This window comes from Watersipora subatra, chromosome 2, assembly GCF_963576615.1.
Source record: "Watersipora subatra chromosome 2, tzWatSuba1.1, whole genome shotgun sequence".
NCBI classification, from domain to species: domain Eukaryota; kingdom Metazoa; phylum Bryozoa; class Gymnolaemata; order Cheilostomatida; family Watersiporidae; genus Watersipora; species Watersipora subatra.
In genome coordinates, this window is record NC_088709.1 from 68,273,130 (window position 1) to 68,296,937 (window position 23,808).

A 23,808-nucleotide genomic window follows, 5' to 3' on the forward strand; every position below is an offset into this window, starting at 1 on the left:
TAAAATTTTATTATATTGTTTCAATATTAATTTGAACAGCAGACTGTAAAACTTTGTTATAATATTTCAGTGTGTTTCTTATTCTAAATTGTTTGTAAGTTCATATGTTTGTCACTTGAATATCACAACAAAAATATCTAAAATATAATAATATATTTAATGTCTAATTATAATAATATCTAAATATAATAATCTAAAATATCAACGATACGTGTAGTTGTGAGTTTTGATTGAGGCTCTACAGACAAGTTGTTTAGTGAGGCCAGTAACAGATAATCCTTCAACTATGCAGCTGGTAGAAGATTTTGTATACTTAGTAATCGCCAGTAGCCTAGCGGAACCTGGCCGTGTGTCAATTTATTGTTCTCGGATTAATAGAGCTTGCAAGTTCTGTTGAGCGTGAAGCGTATTCATCCGTGTCTCGGAACACTTAATTGTTTTGCATAACGATGATTTCTTTGTTAGTGAATTCCATTATTTTTGCAAAAGCACTGAAAGCGTAAGGATATTTATTGAAACAAAAATTAAATGCAGTTTGTTGCATTTCTTAATTCTTCAAAAATGGAAGTAATTTCTGCTTCTTGTAAGTTATTTTACATTACACACGTTTGAATGAGAAGGTTTTATGAAATGAAACAAATATTTTGTATTGATTATTGGTTGTATGTATTCTTCAGTGTACATTCAGCAAATAGCAAAACCCAAAAAAGAAGTGAACTGAAATGCACCTGGAAGACCAATGCTAGAGCTGCGACAAAATGGTAAGTTGTCTTTAGTGATGTACTGTATGTGTAACATTTTCTTGGTGGTGGTAGTAGCCGTTGACCAAATACTGTTTTTCTATGAACCAAAACAAAAACGAGAAGACAGATCAGGAATTATTGAAAGATTTGAACAAAATTGTTTTAAAAGCTGATAATCTAATATTATTTCAAATGAGTCAGGTTAATGAATTGCAGGTTGTCGTAACAGAAAGTTCATAAATCGAAATACATGATTGTGGATTTAGTATGTTGTTGTTACAGAATAAAAAATGATGTTTGTCACATGTGTGGAAGGATAAATACAAATATTCTGGGAATAGTTTACTGAACTTACATTTGTATGCATTTCATGTCTGTTCAAAATATGCTGTTTTTCTGCACATTTGCTAGGTTACCATGTTTTGAATAAATTCGAGGTTAATCTCTACTGACAAATTTGCACCCTATCGTTTCAATGATTCGGAGTTGCACTTTATTGATGTTTCCAAGACTAGCGATGCACTCCTTAAAACAGAAATTGTTAAAGTAGACTCATTTTCAGGTTATGGTGACTTTTTAATTCGCGCTTCGTACACTTGTTGCACTAACTCAGACAGGATGTCTGATCAGAATCTTCTTTATAGTTAATGAGGTTAATATCCCTCTATATAACAAAACAGCAACAGAGTTTACGACTTGTTATAAAGTTATTACTTGAAAGGTCGAATAAATGACAATGGCTTTTAGTAAAAAAGAACTGTTTTTACGCTAGTAGATTTAAGCATAGGAAGAGGCCCGCACCAATGCAGTAGGAATCTGTACAACCGGTAGGTTTAGTTATTTAATGAATAAGGTAACAAAATAAATAAAAAAAGGTAATTATCACATAATTGTGGTATGAGCACCCTATTGTTAGTAATGGTAGTTAGAATATACCCACGTGGTAACGTGATGACATGCGCTGAGTTTTCACCTCAATGAGTATTATCAATTCTAATTCATCAGCAGTGAGCGTTTTTTGTGACGTCGAATAGTAGTCTCACTGCAAATGCCTCCACACAAATTTTGCAAAGCGAAATGGCATTGAATCTGTTTAGATTTTACTACTGTGATCCAAAGTGGAAGGAACTCCAAATACATTCAAAGCATGGAAACACGATATTAGTGTAGCAAATGATAGAATGATGTTGTTGAAATACTAGCTCTAGTTTGCCCAAAGCGCCTGCAAGCTGATGTATTCAGCTCTCAAACGCAAAAAGCTCTGCTAATTTAGTCAAGCTACATGACAAGCTAGAAAAAGCTCACAGTGCAAAACGATTCAACATTTTTAAAAGGTGCGCTGTTCTGGAATAGTTGTCAAGTCAAAGCTGTCAATTGAAGGAGTCATGTCGAATTCAAATACAAGATATTTAAAACCTACATGGCCACACTTTTGCTAGAAACAGAGCGATGAAAACGTCGTTTAATATTTGCAGTTTTGAATACCATCATTCTAAACACTGTATGTTTACAATTAATAAACAATTCTGTACACAGAATGCACCAAGGATTCATTACTTCATTCTAGACATACATAGTATTTATTCACATTTCAGCAATGACTCTGTTGGTGAAATTGCCGCACCAGTTGATATAGATTTGTTTTTGGTGATAACAGTATGAAAATTTGCTAGTTGCTAAACAACAAATGCTATCTCTCTAGCACAGGTTCCTTGAGCTCTGCTAGGTACTGTTAGTGATAACTCTATTAGCTACTAGTGAAGTACTGTTAGTGTTAACTCTATTAGCTACTAGTGAGGTACTGTTAGTGATAACTCTATTAGCTACTAGTGAGGTACTGTTAGTGTTAACTCTATTAGCTACTAGTGAGGTACTGTTAGTGTTATCTCTATTAGCTACTAGTGAGGTGCTGTCAGTGTTAACTCTATCAGTTACTAGTGAGGTACTGTTAGTTTTAACTCTACTAGTTACTAGTTTTACCTGTTTCTATTCCCAAACACTAACGAGTAGACTCGCTCCATTTTTACAGTTATTTTTCAGAGTATAACAAATGCTAAGAACAACTAAAAAGAGAGTTGGGCTGTTTTGATAGAACACAACTCTCTTATCTAGTAAGCTCAGATAGCTCGTACCGTTTCAAGGAATGTTGTTTAAGAGAACACAGAATTTATATATAATATATATAATGTAATACACTACATATATGATATATAGCATATGCATATATATATATATATATATATATATAATACACTACATATATAATATATAACATATACATATATATATATATATATTTGTATATACATGTATATGTGTATATGTATATATATATATATATATATATATATATGTGTATATGTATATATATGTATATATATATATGTGTATATATGTATATATATGTGTATATATATGTATATAAATTTCTTGGAAATATTTCATGAAAATGCTGAAATTTATCATTCGTAGAACTAAAACCACAGTGCTCAACATAGAATGAAGTTGTATAAACTAGTAAAGAATTAAACTCCTAATTATCTACTAATATATATAAATATGATTGCTAACAAAAATTTCATAAAAGCATTGATGCATAAATAGGGAGGGGTCTCACAATTGCACTTCATAACTATGTCATGATGACTACCCGTTATCATTAATTTCAAGTATAGACAACTCCAGTATGCGACGAGGACCCGCTGGTTTTTGTCCATGTAGAAGTAAATGTATGCTGAAAATCTGTTTTTTATTTTTTTATTGCTATTGTTGTTATTGTTATTTTATTAAATCTATTTTGTCAGAAACTGTGTCTGTACGAAAATGTGCCCAGTCACAAGTTTTCGCTGCCTTGTTTGTACTAGTCACCAATATTGGTCAATGACCTTGGGAAAAGCTCCCAAATATGTCTTTCTCTAGCTAACCAAACAAATCAAATTGGTCAAGAGGGTTGGATCAAAGCCAAAATAAATTCTTGGCAGGATATTTGCATTGTAGTTTTTGGCAACCTTGGAAACCATCAGAATAAGGCAAGTTTTTATTTGTTGCTGGGTGTTATCACTGGTGGTTCATTCAAGATGCCAGATAGCTATTTAGAATAATAGCTAGCATGAAGAATACAATTTGTGTATACTATAACTAAGCATGTTGTTGATACACAACAGTGATGTCAGTTATGCTCTGTTACCAGTGAACAACTGCGGGCTCGGTCATGCATCAACAAAGTTTGTTGCCTGAGATCTTTGTTTATATTTAGGTGTTCTTAGGCTATGATGACTCGAAGCTTACTTTATAACAAACTCATGCTAAGAGTGCTTCATGAGATTTATTTGTGGGTAATGAAAAGTGTAATCGTTGTGTTGATCATATATTGGTGAGATGAGCGTGTAGAGGACAACTCCTTATTCGGGGATATGTACAGGGCTATACAATTGCTTATTGTGTACCTCGTTCACAATAAGCAATTGGAGTAATCATCGGGTGCATGAGTATCACATTTAAAAGTGGCTGAGTAGTGTTGTGGTTAGTGCGCTGGTCTGCAAAATGGATTGTCTGAGTTCAATTGTTGCATATGCAAATTTGTTTGACATTTCTAAATTAAACATGGCGGTTATTATAGTAAAGATGTTATATATACTTTATATATACTTTATATATACAGTAATACTTCAACTTACGAGTGCTCCAACGTACGAGAAACTTGAGATACGAGCCAGCTTTTAAGCAAGTGTTAGCACTAACATACGAGCCATGTTTGAGATACGAGCACGTGAGTCACCTGCCAAGTATGCCGGAGGTGTTTTATGAGAACAGCATCACTCTGTATTTTTCAACTGCTCAGGTTATACTTTTTTGTGCGCGATTTTCAGTGCAGAATTACGTGAATTAAAAGTACTGTGCGTTGACCGAAAGTTTGCCAGTAAAATGAAAAATAATGCAAACAAAAAGCGAATGATAACAGTTAATATTAAACGGGAAATTATTGAAAAATATGCGAAATATATATGCGTGATTGAGCTAGCTCAGCAAATTGACAGAAATACATCCACAATTATCAAACAGAAGGATTATATTCAGGGCATTTAGTTCGCAAAAAGACTAACGATAGTTTATAAATGGCACAGCGATCTTCACGACCGCTGAAGGAGAGACTGCTCAGAAAAGGCCGGTTCTGTCTATCAAAACTATAAAAATAGACATTCGGACAAGTTGGCTAGTGGTCGTGCATTAACCCTTGATGACGACGCCTGTGTTCGTCCTGATCGCAACATGTTGAAAGGGCGACAAAGGCAAACGCCCTTAGATAGGTTTATCTTAAAACGGCCGGCTGGTCGTGAAAGCGAAACAAAGGAAAAATTAGCTAACCAGCGAGAAACTTCAAACTATGAACGCCGAAGAAATTTTAACTACGTTAAGTTGAAAATGAAAGTTTGCTTTTAGGTTTGCTTCTAAGTTTGTCTGTTAAGACATTGATAAAATCCAGATTTATCAAAGTCAACTGTCGTAATGAAGCATAACTTATATCTCTCTCCCTGGCAAATGCTAGCGTTAGCTGCTATTGTAAGTATTTAATTTTACATTTTAATTAATCACATTTCTTTGCATTATTTTTTATTTGTTGCTTTTTGAAAGCATGTGGTAAGTTAGGACAATAACCAACATGTTCTTTCTGTTACAATATCTGGTTTTCAGTGTTTTATTTGCATTTTTTAGAGTATGGAAACCAATCAATATATATTTAATTGTTCTATATATAAATAAATTGCACCAACATGCGAGCAAATTAACATACGAGCTCAGTCTCGGAACACATTAAGCTCGTAAGTTGAAGTATGACTGTACTTTTTATATACTTTTTATATACTTTATATATACTTTATATATACTTTATATATACTTTATATATACTTTATATATACTTTATATATACTTTATATATACTTTATATATACTTTATATATACTTTATATATACTTTATATATACTTTATATATACTTTATATATACTTTATATATACTTTATATATACTTTATATATACTTTATATATACTTTATATATACTTTATATATACTTTATATATACTTTATATATACTTCATATATACTTTATATATTCTTTACGCATGGCTTAGGTACGCTTTATACGTACGTAGTTTATATATAAACTATATATTTAAACTATATATAGTCCCACGAGCAAACGAACGGAGCGATGTGTGCGAGTTTTTATGATAAATGCATGTGCACACAACTTACGAAAATTATTCATCAACAATGAGACGAACCCTTGGCTTGAAATTTCATCAAGAAATTTAAGCATCGGAATGTAAAGTCGTTAAAGTATAATAACGATACAAAACACATTTAAACCTATTGAAATATGTTACCAAGTCTTTGTAAATTGTCGGTATTATTTTTAAACTTACCCATCTGACCGGATTATACACAAATAGACAGATTTAATTGAACGAAAATTGCCACAAAAAGCTTGAAAAGCTCGGTTTAATAAAAGTTAAGACCGAAAATTGAAACGCCAATAAAGCCGTGCGACCGATTGTAGAACTATTTAGTAGTGCGTATTTCACGAGATAACCGTGTTCATTTTACCAGTCTAAGGTGCTGTTTCTTTGTAATCGAATTTATTCGAAGGTTTTTGTAATAAACGTAGACCGTTTGAGGCGTAGACCGATTTACAGGTACGAAATTGTGGTACACCGTTTATCAGCCTATGTTTTTTGTCCAATCACCGAAGGTTTCATTATTTAAAACGTTAGCCGAAATTCTTCACAACTTACGTACAAGCTAGGGCCAAACTACAACGCCCCTTCATGACGAGAACATTTTTTATTTTGCTACATTTTTATACGAGTGAATGCCCCTACCTGCTTTCTGTTAAAGATCGCTTATCAAAACCATTCTACATTCAACGCAACCAACTTTCAGACTGTGTATAGTACACAGTAGCTTGCCATTTTACTTCTAATTTTGCATTTCAGAGTTATAATAAACATATTTCTTTATCGTTGTTGAATTACATACATTACAGTAAATTAGGCCTACAGCTTTATAACACTTTTATAACAGCTTTTATTTTGCTGCAGTTTGCAGAAATCTTCGAGACGCATTAACGCTCATAGGTTTTCTATTATTGCTGTATTACTATATTAACAATATTGGTTATTTTAATAATATCAGTGCATTTTACTTATAATATTGGCCAACATTGCATTTCTCCTATTGCAAGGGAGAGATATAAACGTGTAATATTTTCCTTTCATTGTTGTTTGTCATGACCAAACACTTTTTAAATAAATTTTCTAAAAACCTATATAAATACCACAACTTCTCGATATTGCTACCTATGACGTTTTGAAATGTAAACAAAATTGTGTATTGGTTTTCTATTATTACTATATTAATAAAATTGATTATTCTAAGAATATCAGTGCATTTTACTTCTAATATTGGCCAATATTGCATTTCTCCTGTTGCAGGGGGAAAATATAAACATCTTTTTCCATTCATTATTGCTTATTGTTGTATATAATAACACCCACACCCAGTACATTACAGCTACCATTGCAGTTATCCTATTGCACTGCAGAGCCATTTTATTGCTAATATTGCATTTCTCAACCATTAGTACCCTTTATTTTATTGCCAATATCTCTGGCCATCTCTTTGGTCGTGGGCTGTATGACAGTGGAATTTCTAGTTTATATATATAAACTATATATATATATATATATATATATACTATGTATATATATACACATAGTATATATATATATATAAACTATATATATATATATACTATGTATATATAAATGCTATATACAAATACTATATATAAATACTATGTATAAATGCTATATATATACTATGTACATATACTATATATATACATGTATATATACTATATATATACACTGTATATATACTATATATATACACTGTATATATACTATGTATATATATATATACTTTATATATATTTGATAAATGCTTTATTCTGATTAGTGTTGTGTTATGTTGTATTGTCACTTCATAATAGTACATTGTGTATATATTGTCATTGTGTAGAAAATCTGAAAACATCGCAAGTCGCTTTAACAATGCAAGAGAAGACGAGTTCTTTTTGTGCTATGCATAATTTCTGCTTTACAATTTCAAATGTCTTTATTCGTCAAAAATTTTTGTCACTATAGCTTGATCTTGCATTCATAAATACTATATATCAAACAATATAAAAATCCTAGTGATGAACTTAATTTTCTATATTTTTCGTAATATTCTTTATTCAGTGAATGTTATAATATATCATGCGTTTCAAATGCCATAAAATGTCTATAAATTTCTAATACATTATGAGAAACTAAGTTAATTTATTAAGAAAAGGCTTAAATTGTATCATCAGCAGTGATTGATTTACTCTATACACGGCAGCCCAAGCCTTTAATAACATTACAATAGAAGGTGGTGTGATTATGACGATTGGCTGATCTGCTGATTAACTTTGTGGCTGATTGGCTATTAGCAAATCATATCATACCAGTAAATGAGGTCAAACACCAGTAATACACTGATGCTTCTTGTATTTTTATTTTGACATTAACATTGTTTCAAATAGATTACAGAAATACCCTTCTGTAAATCCAGAATAACATTCAGCCGTAAACAGACAGCAGTAATTCCTTCACATAATGACTGAATTATGACATAAAACCTACTGAAAGAAAACTTCTAAGCTTATTCTGATGAGGCAGCCCTTCATCCTTCTGCAATATATTATTGCACAACACTACAAGTTATATTATATCATGGTGTATAGAATTATATTAAAAAACTTTATTATGCCATATTTGGTTATTAAATTACATAAAGCTCCATAGAGTTTACTCGGTGGTCAGTATAAACGGTGTGCCATGTTATACTAGATTACCTCACCTGTTATATTGTACCGCGTTATTCTATGATATATTATAATAAGTTAACATTTTTTATCATATGCTATATGATAAAATATTTTATGATAATAACTTCTAACTATACTCTAATGTTTTAACTTCAATCGTTATAATTATACATTATATAATATAATATATAAATTATACATTTCAAAATTTGATCTCGGAATGTTAAGTGCGTTAAGTTTAACACACTTAGCGTTCCGAGATCAAATCATCTACAATACAGATTTTTTGTTCCGATATTTTAATAGCTGTAGCTGGACAAACTGATTTACATACATGAGGATTGAGATAAATACATATAGACAATATATATTATGCTTTTTATTACTATCTATTTTGGCCATTGTATATCAGCAGTGTCTTAAATTAGAATGTTTCTCGATATCATGGCCCACTAATAAAAACCTACGAAGAGGATAAGTCAGCAGTTGTATACTTTGAACCGTAACTGCCACAAACAGCTTTTATCGTTTTTTCTTGTTAAATCTGACGCGCTGATTCCGATTTTGTACTCAAAATAAAGATTGGTCCACTAACTGTCAAAGTCATGAAGGCTTTTGGCTAATAGGCTGAACGGCGAGAAGAATTAGTTCTATAAATCGCGATTTTATCACGCTGTCACAGCCAGCGTTGTTATAGCGCTTTTTGAGCTCATTTTTCTCGGCGTTCCGTCTATTAAACATCCTGTAACAAGCTACGAGCAATGTTAAATAGTTTATTTACCTTTCATAAAAACACAGTTCTTTTTTAAAGTTAAATTTAGAGAATAATGGGTTTAAGACACCCATCTCTATAATTCTAGATCGGACTAAACATTTCCAATTTCCGTTCCTAAAAATCTAGTACATGTATACGTCACATATTTATAGGCGGAGCTCGTTGTGTCAATTGTGTCATTTGCGAGACTAATATTGAAACGCTGTAAAAAGCCTTCATGATTTTGACAGTTAGTGGACCAATCTTTATTTTGAGTAAAAAATTGGAATTAGCGTGTCTGATTTACCTAACGAAATCGATAAAAGCTATTCGTGGCAGTTATACTTGAACTGCCAGCATGACAATTAAAGTATATAGAAATTAAATTTGTTCCAAGAACTCAAAACCTTGCATAATCATAGACCTACGTAAGACCACATAGCAATCTGAATAATTCCTCATAAAGCCCAAAGCTGTTGATAATTTTTTAGAAAGCTTTAGTTAATAAAGCCATAGTTTACATGTCTGAAACTGTAGATGCAAGTGATTGTAGGTGCAGCCTTAACAGTATAGGGGAAACACAGGGGGTAAGGACAAATGGTAAAAAAGATAATTACCTTATTCGATGTACAGTAACTTACTCTAACAGAGACTATCTGAACTTTGTCATTTTTCTATATTTTTCTATTCCATATTAGGAATGCAGTTTACTCTTTTTTTTTATAAAAAATTAAAGAGTTGCATGCAGATCCACAAAACTACAATGCTTCAAAACATTGAACCTCAAAAATGGAAAAATATTTCCGAAGTAAAACCATGCTTTTGTTATGCTTTAAAATTTCCAAATTAGCGTGATCATACATGAAGTTTTGAAGAGAAACTGTTTTGTTCTGTAATTATTTGATGTCACTAAAAGTCATATAATACATGGAGTCTTATAGATAAATTCGTTTTTATCTTTGACATAATATTATTAAAACTATTATGTAAATTTACACATAAAATGCTCTGATCAGATAATGTTTTTAGCCACTTATGCAAAATGCTTTTGTATCATGCACTATTATCATTCACTAACAATATGCTGCTTCATTCCGGTACCTCTAACATGTGATTATTTATTATGACATATCATATCTAATGGCACAAAGCACATAAACCCCAGCTAGACTTTAAATGCAGATATATTGATTATGGTTCATTAAAAACTGGCTGTATTTTGTGGTTTTCTTTGTGTATTAGTTTATCATTTTTATATTTTACTAGTACTCCGGCAGTTTAGTGTACTGTAAGAGATTGTCGTGTTTATTCAATATGCCCATGATTATCCCGCATATAATGCTGCAAGGTGTTCCAGTGTCAGAGCTGGCAGTGCGCATAATCCGGATATCTGAGTTTCAGCCTCCAGCGAGGCCAACCGTTTTTCCTAATGTTATTAGTGTCGCTTCAGACAGACGGACAGACGGACAGACAGAAAAACACTGTCTTTATTATAGTTCAGACTAGCTGTACTACCCGACGTTGCCCAGATAATAAAAAAGAGCCTTTTGGCAGAAAATTGATTTGTATTTAACATATAACATTTGACATTCTGACTTTCAAACTACATATCATGAGAAGTGTTTTGTGTAAGTAAAATTGATTAGGAGAAAAAATGAAAACAGCTGTAAAGGTTTTCAAACTTTGTCAAACAACTTTTAAACTTCATATCATGAGCAAAATCTTTCGTGCTGGTCAAAAAATTTAAAAAAATAAAACGGCTATGAAAAGGTTTAGATGTAAATGTGAAATAATTAGCAATTAATAGCTAAATTAAGTCGGTTTTGCTATGATTACAATAAAACAATAAAAGATGATTTGGTAATGATACAATTTATACGATCTGAGAAAACAAAATAAAAATCTTGAATACGTAGATTTAATAATAGCAATTTTGGCATAAAAGTGCGTGTGTATAAAAAAGATTACTGTTCTACCAGAAGCTATACTAATAGATGATACTAATACCTTTTGATACCGGTACAAATGTGAAAATGAGATATCGTACTGTCTTTGTCTGACCAAACGGAGAGATAAGGTCGAAGCTCTTCCCAAGGAGACAAAATAATTGTCTGTGTGAGAAGAGTTGGCTTTGACCCCAAATATAGTGATTGAACCTTACGAAAAATATTTTTCAACAGAGGCATCATAACTCGTGGTTGCATCGGTAAAATAACCAGCATGTGTTTTAGCTATAGCCAGAATGACACACATATCCATACACCTACTTTGAGAAATATATATATATATATATACATGTATATATATATATATATATATACATGTATATATATATACATGTATATATATATATATATATATATATATATATATATATATATACATGTATATATATATATATGTATATATATATACATGTATATATATATACATGTATATATATATACATGTATATATATACATGTATATATATATGTATATATATATGTATATATATATATATATATATATATACATGTATATATATATTGGCATTATTAAGTATTATTAAGTAAACACTCCTCAATTTATTTCTACACTTTTTTATTTCACGCAAAGATCTGAAAAACTGAGGCTAAAATACAAATTGCTAGATACATGCTCCTCAGCCTAGCCTATTTTAATAAAAGAGTATTTATAAAAAAAATTGATATATTTTATGTATTACCTAATTTTTTAATATATGGTGTAATTGGTGTGTAAAATAATGAACTAATGCATTAGAAAAGTTGCTTTCTGATTAATGGATTGTAATTATTTACACATGTATTGCAGTCAAAAACTAAACCTAGACTAAAAGCATATAAAGCATGAATAGTACACATACAGTTTATGCGATTTGACTCATGGTTAAGGAGTTGCCTTATCTCTAATAAATGACTGTAATTAGCATAAACTCGGTGAGCTAATGGCCAGCTGTTCTACACATTATAGTGATACAGTTAACTCATCCGTTGTATTGATTTCTTGTCTGACTATTATCATATTTAGCTTTAATCATAGATGAGTGATCTTTGAGGAGGTCAAGGGTATTAGTTCCTGTATTAGTCAGCTCTTGTTCACACTTATCCAAGACTCGGCTCTTCTCCTTTCTCCCTTCATCAATGATCCAAAATGCTAAAGAGTGAAATAAGTTGTAACTAAACCGGCATTTGATACATTGAGCAAGTTTATTAAAGTGTACTATGAGTTGAAACTACATCTCAAACGAAAAAGGATTAATTCTGTAAATCCAGCATAAAATTTAATAATATAATAATATATATACATTGTATATATAATATATATTATATATATTATATATAATAATATAATAATAATGTATATATATAATAATGTAATAGAGCATAAAATTTTGTTTTTCCCCTATCAAACTGAGCAAAAAGTGTCTCTGCTATTATCTGTTGTATTTTTATGGTGCTTTTCATAAAGTGAACAGTGTGAATAAATCATGAGTAGCTAAATGAAATGAAACTTGCATTAATTTATATAGGTGCCTATTCATATTTAAAGTTTTTTCTCAATTACATGTAACAGAAGTAAACACAATAGAAGTCATTTCGTCGCTAATCTTGTCAATCCTTCAATTCTAGCTTTAATATCTCATGGGAGTTGTGCTCTCATATCTAGCACAACTCCCATCAACCATCTTATCAACAGTATAACAACGTATATTAAGGAACTTGACTTAAAAACCTCCAAATCATTCGAATCTCTAAACAACAAGCAAAAGTTGAACAAATGCTTGTTCTTAAAATTTCTTGAAAGTTGTTTACACTTTAAAAAAGAAGCTTGAAATATTAAAAAGCAAAGTGAATTGAATAAATTTAAACTATATATCGTATAAGTTAGAGCAAGCTATTTCTGTTGCTTCTATTGTTTGCTACAAAAAATAAAAATTGTAAACGGCAACCTATATGTATTTCTGCTAGAGAAATTCAACATTGGGCCTCAGATATTTCTGATAACTATATTTTTATATTAGAGAATTAAGGTATCCGTTTGAGATAAACTTCGAAATTGATAGCGTTTTGTTCTTGTGCAGAGTTTTCAGCTGGCTCTAAAACTTAAAATAAAAACTATATACAAGAAACTAAATTTTGCAGTTAATGCAGGTTTGCTATAAAATATGTATATATCTACCATCAAGCCTACACATTCCTAGTGCTGTAGTTTTGCTCATTAGATTCTAAGAAAAATAAATTGATAAACTCATTTTTACTGATTTTCACTTTTAATTCTGTAAATTGACTTATAATTGGTTTTTACACTTTGTTTGGATTATAGTTTTACGATAAAAAATGTGTTTTATTACTATATGTAGTTATTTGAACTACGTATAGCAATGAGCTACACAATTTTGGGCTGTAAAATGTATCGACTCCGAAACAATGTGCTCTGAAGATAATAACATGAATTAGCTTGCTATGTCAACGCTCAATTGTACCTGTCGTTTTAAATCCACTTTACTTTGACTGTTCCTTTTTTTATTGGCTAAACTTGTGATGCCAGTTTACAGTATAAAGATTTGCGTGAGTGGTAGATCTATGAAAGTCTAGATTTAACAAGCATGCTGGGCTAGTCTAGAGAACCATCTCACTACCAGTCCCAAATGCGTGGCATTGTGTTTATGTTAGTAAGAAGCCATAAACTAACAACTTACTGACTGAGAAGAGGGCATCACAACTGCAATACCCTTGGGAGGGAATATTGCAAAACATAACAAACCTTCTTATCATCAGGATGCTCTGTTTGCGAAACACCTGTCAGAAAGCTTAAGTCATGTCATCCAAAATTTCTTGCTGCGCGGGAGGTTTATCTTGTAAACTAAATGAAATATTACACTGTTTTAAACTGACAATGGTCTATGACTCTATGATATCTCCATTACCAGCAGAGGCCATTACCTACTGTGTAGAGAATTTTGTGTCAGGTTGGCCTAGTGGTGGCGCCTTTGACTGTCAACCATGGGGCTGGTGGTTCGAGTCCGCTAAATACCGATCTAACAAAAAGCTCTCAGCAAGCTTTCAACACTAAATTGCTGGGTCTTTTCAGATCTAGACCGTAGCTTGGAGGCCGTGTGTACCACACTGACAATGTGGGCACGTTAAAGATCCAACTCTGTCCTTCGCACATTGGGCAAGTGCATTGGCTACCTGGCTCTGTTAGACTAGACGTGTTGCAGAGGAATCCCTTCAGGTTAATCTGACAGTTCAAGAAGTGGTAAATACTGAGAACTGGGTCCCCTCTTCTCTGCCATACTGCTTGACCCAAGCATGCATCGCTAAGATGCAAATCATTGTCAATTTCCGACAGACAGCCAGCCAGAGAATGTTGCGATGTGAACTGACTTGCTACCCAGTTTCTTCAGCCTCTTGCAACAACTGAGATTTCAATGGAAATGACAAAGGGTAGCTGATGTTACTTTGTGTGATGAAATAGATTTTCTCAAACGAACAAATATTTGTGAGTGGCAAATAAAAAAATACACAATTTCATGTTTTCATTTGTTTTCTATATTATTTTATTTTGTACTATTTCGTTACTTATTCATTTTCTTTGTCGTTTCTTTAGCTTTTTCTGACGACTAGTTGTGTACACATAGAGAAACTTTATAGCGCAGGTTATTACAGATAAATTACCATCACTCCTCAGCTCAGTTTTGTCTAGAATTTGGAATTGCCATGGCAATGCTAAAAATATAATAATGTTGATTGAGCTCGTACTACTTATGTCGTAGTACGAGTAGTACTCGTATGTCAATATTAACTCTTTTATCCCCAGCAGAAAGTCATTCAGAACACCAAAAAGATTAAAGTATTACATCAGTATTGCAATCGTTTTTCATAATCTAATAGTCTTCAAGACAATCTACCAGCTTCTTTTACTAGCTGGGCATATCAATGGGGCAATTGATGAAGAGCAGTCAATCGATGGGGGGCAATCAATGAGGGCTATTAAAAATGATAATAATAAAAAACGAGTGAAAGTATAAATAATAATAATAATAATGAAGACGTTCTGTATTAGCTTTACTTTGCGCTCTCTACGATGATCAGCAGCAAAGCATTTGTGGATGCACCATTTCAATGATACATCTGGTTTGAACTATTATATGTTTATAATAGTTCTATTATATGTTTATGGCATATTTATTATATGTTTATGGCAGATCTATTATATGTTTATGGCATATCTATTATATTTTTATGGCATATCTATTATATGTTTATAATAAATCTATTATATGTTTATGGCATATCTATTATATGTTTATGGCATATCAATTATATGTTTATGGCATATCTATTATATGTTTTTATATGTTTATAATAGATCTATTATATGTTTATGGCATATCTATTATATGTTTATGGCAGATCTATGGTGCATATTTGTTTGTTTAGGACACAATTGTATTGTGTCAATGATACGCATGCAATGTCTTTGTGATAAATGTGTAACATATTTATGGTATTGAGTTATACATGGATTGTTAATGGTCTCTGTGTTGTCTATAGTACATCTATGGTATGTAGAAGATATTTCTATGGTACATCAGTTGTTAGTTTGCGACATGTCCTTGGTACATCTATGGCATGTTTGTGACATGTCTGTGGGACATCTATGGTATGTTTGTGGCATGTCTGTGGTACATCTATGGTATGTTTGTGACATGTTTGTGGTACATCTATGGTATGTTTGTGACATGTTTGTGGTACATCTATGGTATGTTTGTGACATGTCTGTGGGACATCTATGGTATGTTTGCGGCATGTTTGTGGTACATCTATGGTATGTTTGTGGCATGTCTGTGGCATGTCTGTGGTACATCTATGGTATGTTTGTGACATGTCACAAACATACCACAGATGTACCACAGATATGTCTGCGGTAGTTACCGATAATAGTTTACCAATCACCAAACAATGTTGAAAACCTATGTTGGAGTTGTGCCACCCTAACTGCCCTCACGATGAATAACTCATCAATTTCACTGGTCTGTTTTACACAAAGAGATAATACATGAAGGAGCAAGCAATAGCAGTTCTGTGCAATATTTGTGGTCAGAAAACTTTTGATTTTTTTATAAGTTTTGAGCTCATTTTTCTCAAAAGTATTAGATTGAGACAGGATGTACAGTGAGCATAGGGCTGTTATCACTCCATAATAAGGCTATCCTAGAAAACCTCCTACTACATAAAAACTAGCACACTATATGGTTGATAAGACAAGAATAAATAGAAAATTCCACGGGTTCAAAGTATTTATCCAGCCATTGACATCCACTGAAAAGCTATTACCAAATATTATCAACCACTTCCGATCAACAGCTGCAATTGATGGCCTATTCTCAATGTGCTTCAAGTTTTCTTCTAGTACAGTGAGGCAGCAACTGTCAGTCTCAGCAGCATCGTTTTACTAGAGAGCTAGTTGCAAGCGCAAACCACTAATTAGGTAGTCTATCTTCCTCCAAGATGACTGCGAGACGGCACTCCTCTAGTTGAGCAAATGCTTGTAAGTTCTCAAACTATCACTAAATATACATGTAGATGTACTTTAGTTGCTGTCAACTTTACTGAACAGGGTTATGACTTGTATACTTGTATGAGCTGTAATTGTATACAGACTAGGCAGTGTGTCAGTATGCTGGTAGACAGCTCTTCTGATCTAGCAGTTATAAGGGAAAAACTAGTAAGTTATACTAAAAATACTTTGAGTCGACTAACAAAAGAATGCCTCAACGATGTTGTTTATTGTATATCATCATAGAATTTGTTCACAGCTATAGATATTTTATTGGCTGATACATGTTATCAATAGTACTTAGATTTATCACAAGTTTATTACCATTTTTACAAACTTATAAAATGCTGTATTAAACTGCTTTTTGCCGATATTCAAACTAAGCTTGCATTTTAGCATAAGAAACCAGTTTTGACTGTTTCGTATTCATACCGAAACATGTGTAGACATGTTTTTTGCTGTTTCTATAAATAATTCTTGCAAGATAGAGATAACTTCCTGCTGACTGATATACACACCGCTGACCGTGGAGTTACTGAGAAGTAAATGGATGGAGATGAACATTAAATCCTAAAAAAATTATTTAATAGCATTCAAATGAAACAAGTTTGGTGAATAAGTTGTGAGGCTTAATTCTGACTGATATTTTATACCGATGGCTAAACTGGGTCGCTCTTTAAAAGAGCCATTCTCTAGAAAATACTGTATCTACCAATCGCTTCACAAGTAGGATACTACACACTGTGCTTTTACCAAAATCAAGGAGAGACGTAATGAGTTCCTTAAATGCTGAAAAAATATGCACATCTTTGCATTTTAAGGCAGCACCTTAAAATGAGGATGGAAGTTTTTAAAGATGAAACTTCCGTTCTCAGAAACTGATCAGCTCTTTGTAATAGAAGGCACTAGATGAGAAACTGAGATTTTTAATGACTCTATTGAGGGTGGGTGGTTCACACTTCCAACATTAGGTTTATAGTAAAATGTGTAGTACACACAAAGAAACAATCAAAGTGTGATTCCAGCTGGCTCCTTCAAGTTATGTTTAGTTCTAAGCGAGAAGCACATGATCTAGGCCAGCCTTGTAATCTGGAACTAATTGTTCACTTGTTAGTCTCTTGTTACTGGCTAATCACTTATCACTGTGAGTGCTCTATTAGCTGCCTAGTGCTTACAGACCAGTTGTAATATTATTACCCAACTAGAGGCAGCTTACCACTTCAGAGATTTGTAAAAGTACAAAGATTAACTTCTACTAATAGTCTCCAACAACCATTATCAGGTTAGACAGCAAAAATTCTATTATTTCTCACTATGATTATATCTTTAAACCATAACTGCCATGAACAGCTTTCATTATTTTTTCATAAGTAAATCAGACACATTGATTCCGATTTTGTACTGAAAATAAGGATTGGTCCAATCTATTTTTGTTTTTGAAGGCTTTTTTACAGCGATTCAATATCGGTGTGGCAATCGACACAACAAGCCTCGCCCGTAAATATGTGACGTAACCTAGCTTTTTAAGGCGGGGCTGGTTGTGTCGATTGCAACACCGATATTGAATCGCTGTAAAAAAGCCTTCGAAAACAAAAATGGAGTAGACCAATCATTATTTTGAGTACAAAATCGTAATCAGCCTGTCTGATTTACCGATGAACAAACAATGCAAGCTGTTCGTGACAGTTATAGTTTGAAAATCATAACTTCGTCTATTTTGTTCCAGATATTTTTCTAGTGTTTATATTGACAATTACATGTGACGTTTATCATTATGATTATCACATCACAAAAATTCTCATAGGCGTTTTAATACTTTTTTATTTTTAATAATGTTGAATGGAATACGGAACCGGTTCCTAGATTTTGTATCTGAACAGACAAGTATACGCACTCCGCAGGCAAAGAAGAGCCCACAGCTCTCTGTATATGTTTATTCCTCTTTTTTGTGAGCCATTTAGGAGAGCTTACTGCGCTAATGAACTATCCTTTTGCATAAATATTTAAATGCCATGTTTATGTTTAGTTCTGTCAATATTCCAGAAACCCTGACCTATAGCACCGCCTTAAAGGTAAACAAGTCTGTCAGAGCAGTAAAAGAGATTTGTGGGTTTAAAATGTTTTTTGGCAGATTTTAAAACTAGAAACAAAGAATTTATCTTCTCTTACGATTTGCAAGCTTTGGGTTTTAACCATAATTGCAGGAAACGCTTGACGCTACAAAAGTAACAAGTTATAACAAAACCTAAAATGCGCATGATGCCAGTAGGCCTGCAGACTTTTCATACCTGTCCTTTATGAATAGAGATCAGGCTGCTTTTAGCAATTATCTTTTTATGGGAAGTCTTATTTTATAAGAGCTCGTATGCTTTGTAGTCCCCCTGCACCATGAGAGATCGGCATGAGTAATAAGTGTAGGCATAATTATCTGGTGAAGTGGTAAGGCAGCTGAGTATTGTAGTGGCTAGCGTGCCGGTCTGTAAATCGGAGTGTCTGAGTTCAACACGTGTGCAAGTCAGCTTTTTGTTGATGCTTTAACAGCGGCTTGGGGGCAAAAAGTAGGACAGACACAGCTCTTATTATCGTAAAGATTACAGTAAAAAGTGTCTTTTTTATAGAATTTTCCTATATAAAAACTAGCTTTCTGTAGGAATTGCCCATATAAAGGTATTGCCTGTTTTATATTAATCGCCTTTTTATAATAGTTGCACCTATTATGTTTTTGTTACAACTGTCTTCTATGGAAATGGCCTGTTTGTAGAAGTTTACTTTTTATAGAAATCACCTTTTATTGGAGGCATTGGAATCGCCCTAATCCCTATTATCGAAGCCGGTCTTCTATAGAATAGCTTTGTTTATAAAAGTCGACCTTTTATAGAAATCGCTTTTTCGTGGAACCGCCCTGTTATAAAAATCACTCTTTCAAAAAAGTTACCATATTAAACAGTAATCATTTGCTAGTAGTGGTGTTCACATACAGGATGTGCTAGTTAATGAGAAGCATACTCTATGAGTCGAATACTACCTTACGAAGGAGCTGTTAACTAATCAGCATGTTGGCAGTTATCTATTGTTGGCAAGTAGAGGGCTTAGCCCCCTAAGAGAGCTAGCGACTTGGTGACATTTGTAATTTACCGCAAGGCTAGCAATGAATCCTAACTTTGAAGGACAACCAATAAGGAAGCGGCTATTAGGAACCCCGCAGAGCAATCTTGTGCAACAGTTTAGCAGATGAGCATGATTGCCTGTGGCAGTGGGCTGACATCTGATAAATTCTACAACGCTGACCGCTTGTGGGAGCATTGTATTACATTACCCGTGTATCAAGCTGTAGTAAATCATTCACATAGCACACCACTGATTGAATTCAAACAGTGACACTGATATAAAGTTGACAGCTATGAGTGCCTTTTAGTGACTTTCCTTGGCTCACTGCTTATTTACAAATCGACAGCTTTTGATATGCATAACTAAAACAGAATACCTCTATCGTGTTTGCCCTCTCTCCTGCCTACGGTTCTTTTGTGGGGGTGCCAGATGTTTACCAATTATGGTAACTTTGTATAAAAGTATATTAATAATAAATCATATTTACAATCAGCTTGTTGAAGATGTACTTATCCACATGCGCAGTCAAACTTCTACATACAAACTTAATTCCTTCTGGGACTGATTCTTACAGTAAAACGCTGTATTTAGTAGCATATATTCCTATAGGAATACACAGTAATTCATTCAATTGATTCCGTGTCTCAAATCCTCTAGATAATTGCTAATAAATACTGCCTATGATTGCGCTTATCAGTAAAACATGCGATTAAGACACAAAAATCAACAAAAACAATTTTTATTATTACTCTGTGAAGGGTCAGAAAGCTTCTTGGTGATTCACATGTTTGGAGGTAATATATTATATTATATGCAGCCTAACTTACTCTAACTTGGATTAGGTGATATCCTTATTCACTAATCCCACTTCGTCATTGTATCTGTCTGTTAGTCCACATAAACTCTATTTGTTTCCACATTTCTTGGCTGATTTCACACAAACGTCACTATGTTTGGTTTCAAAACTCTGTTTGGTTCCTGAGAACTAACCTTGGAAACACCCACCTGCGGCCTGATTGGAAATGAAGGCATTTGAGGTATTGCTAGGTTTATTCCGCACAAACTAACTTACCGTAAAACATCTAATTGAACGTCAAGGCGCTCAATTTTTTAAACCTTTCCCTAAAGTGGCATCCAATTAAAGGTGGTGTTCAAATGAAGGTGGCGTCTAAATAGAGGTGGCGTTTAAATAGAGGTGGGGTTCAGTTAGGGGTGGCGTTCAGTTAGAGGTTTTACAGTATGCAGAACCTATTTAAGTTTTGTACTATAATAGTTGGTATTTTTGTCTTCTCCTCAATGTTTATCTTTACCAACTTCACTTCTACCAAGGAACCTGTCATTTGTTTAAAGAACTGTTGAACGTTGAAAACTCCTCCAGAGGTGGGGTCTAATACTCGCCTAAAATTCTTTGCAAACTTTTACAAAATGGGCTCGCTAAAACAATCAGTGAGGTTTGATCATGTAAGGATTATTCCGGATTCCCTATGCAATTCCCAATGTGTAGCCCTCATAATTTAGCTTTTTATATGTACATAAGTGGTTGCAATAATCGAGTGTGGTAGGTTTTATTGACAGCATACAAGCACATTAACGCTTTCAAAAAAATTAAGTTCTACAGATGCAGTCGTAAATCTCAAAAATCAAACTCTTGAAGCTTTTAACCAAAGATATACTGTACTTGGGTTTTTATTGATTCTAGTAAAGCTTTCGATAGCATTGATCATAACATTTTACTGACTAATATAAAATTGTTAGGTTTTGGCAAAAATTACATTACATGGATAAAGATTTATTTGACAGATCGCTCCCAAACTACATTGCTAAGTTTTACTTGTTCAAATTTTAGCAATATAACTTATGGAGTATCACAGGGTTCAATTTTAGGTCAAACGCTATTTTTAATATATATTAAAGACTTGTGCTCTAACCTAAAATTATTAACGCCTATTTTGTATGCTGATGATACTAGCGTATTTTACAAATCAAAAAACTTAAATGATGACATTAACCTTATAAACACTGATTTGATAGAACTTACAAGATGGTGTCAACAAAACAAATCAACTAATAACATTAAGAAGACAAATTACAATATTTTAAAGAACCATCAGAACAAATTTAAATAAAAGGAAAATTCTCTTCTTCTAAATGGTGATACAATTAGAAAACAGAAACAGGTCATAGAAAACAGGCTGTGTTAAATTTTTCGGAATAACTATTGACAACAACTTGAACTCGAAATTACATATAGAAAGCTTATTAAAACAATTACGTCTGCTTAGTGGCCTATTGTACAGTTATCTTTTCATTTACCATGAAGTGTCTAATTTTACTTTATAACTCATTGACTTTATAACTTCATTAATTTATCTTGAGAAATTAATTCTTTATCGAAAAAGAGTAGTTCGCATTATTAACAAGAAACTTTTTTATTTCTTGACTTGGGACCTATTTAAAAAATGCAATATTTTGAATGTTAGTCAGTTGTTTAAATTTCGGACTTGGCTTAGAGCTCATATATCTTTCTACTCATCATATTCTCATCTCTCACAGCACTAGTTCACTCGAAATTCTAAATTCAACTTACCTCTACCTAAATCATCTTCCGCTGCTGGTCACAAAAGAACAATTTATTAAGAAGCTGTTTTATGGAACACTCTGCTTATTTCTATATGCAGTATACAAAACACGTTAGGTTTTAAGAGGAACTTAATGGCATGGCTATTGAGATAATCCTTTTAACTATAGTGCTTAATTAATTTTTGCCTGTAATCTGCTACCTGGGTCTGCGCTAAATATTAGCTTTTGCTATCGCTCACGTGGCCTCATCATCAGCTTCTCTGGATGCTCGTTGTTTACCTGTTTCCTGGTCATCGATAGAGTAATTACTTTCTTGTATCATGTAGGGGCATCATGTAGAGGGTAACTCCCATGTTTGTAGGCTAAATGAATGCTTATCCCATACCCCATCTCCATACTATGATGAGTATCTGTTCAATATTTTTCCACCACCACTCTAGGTTTTGGGGGGAGGAGTCAGAAAGCATTCTGAAAAAAATATATGAATTTAGTTTCGATGCTACTTCGAAAGTTCTAGTGATCCCCTAGAGGTTTAGCAATTACACAACTGATAAGGCGTTAGTAACCGACCCTGGCGTAGTAGATCAATAGTGTTGTCTGCGGTTTCCTTTTACACAATCTTTACTATAATAAGAGCCGGCCTGCATGTTCGTCTGAAGCCACAATAAGCATTGGAAAAAAGATGCATCATACGGGAATCGAACCTAGATATTTGGACCTTAAGCCAAGCGTGCTGTCATCTGTGCCACCCAGCCACCTTTTCACATATTAAGAGCCATGTCCATCTGAAGCCAATGATCAAAGCTGGGAAAAAAGATTGCGTTAAACAGGGTTTGAACTCATGACTGTCAGCTTGTTAAAACAACTGACAGTCCTGCAAGTCATCTCCAATGCATATAAATAGTTGTCGCTATACATGTACTTATTCTTTGTGCTTCACAAAGGCACACTGGCTGGTCTCCTATGGCACACTGGATTGCCAGGGTACGGGTAATAAATGATTTAGAAGCGCTTCAGATTCCAAGCATATTAAGTACCCGGCAATGATAGCAGAGTGCCAAGGTCATTTAAACTGAAATCAGTGAAAGCGGAGAGAGTACTTGGAATAGTTGCCCAAATAAAAAGTCAACATCTAGGCAAC

At 33.1% G+C, this 23,808-nt stretch overlaps 1 protein-coding gene across 3 annotated transcripts in view; it reads left to right on the plus strand.

The window, feature by feature from the left end:
• The first annotated feature begins 675 nt into the window (after window positions 1-675).
• LOC137387088 (ceramide phosphoethanolamine synthase-like) overlaps window positions 676-23,808 on the plus strand; it is a 42,427-nt gene continuing 19,294 nt past the window's right edge. Inside the window, exon 1 of one of the 3 annotated variants that reach the window (XM_068073385.1) lies at window positions 676-761. The gene's annotated coding sequence lies outside the window, so the exon portion shown is untranslated. Of the gene's footprint in view, window positions 762-16,845; window positions 16,971-17,013; window positions 17,148-23,808 lie in introns of those variants that run through there. The other 2 variants (XM_068073384.1, XM_068073382.1) reach the window with 2 other exon arrangements.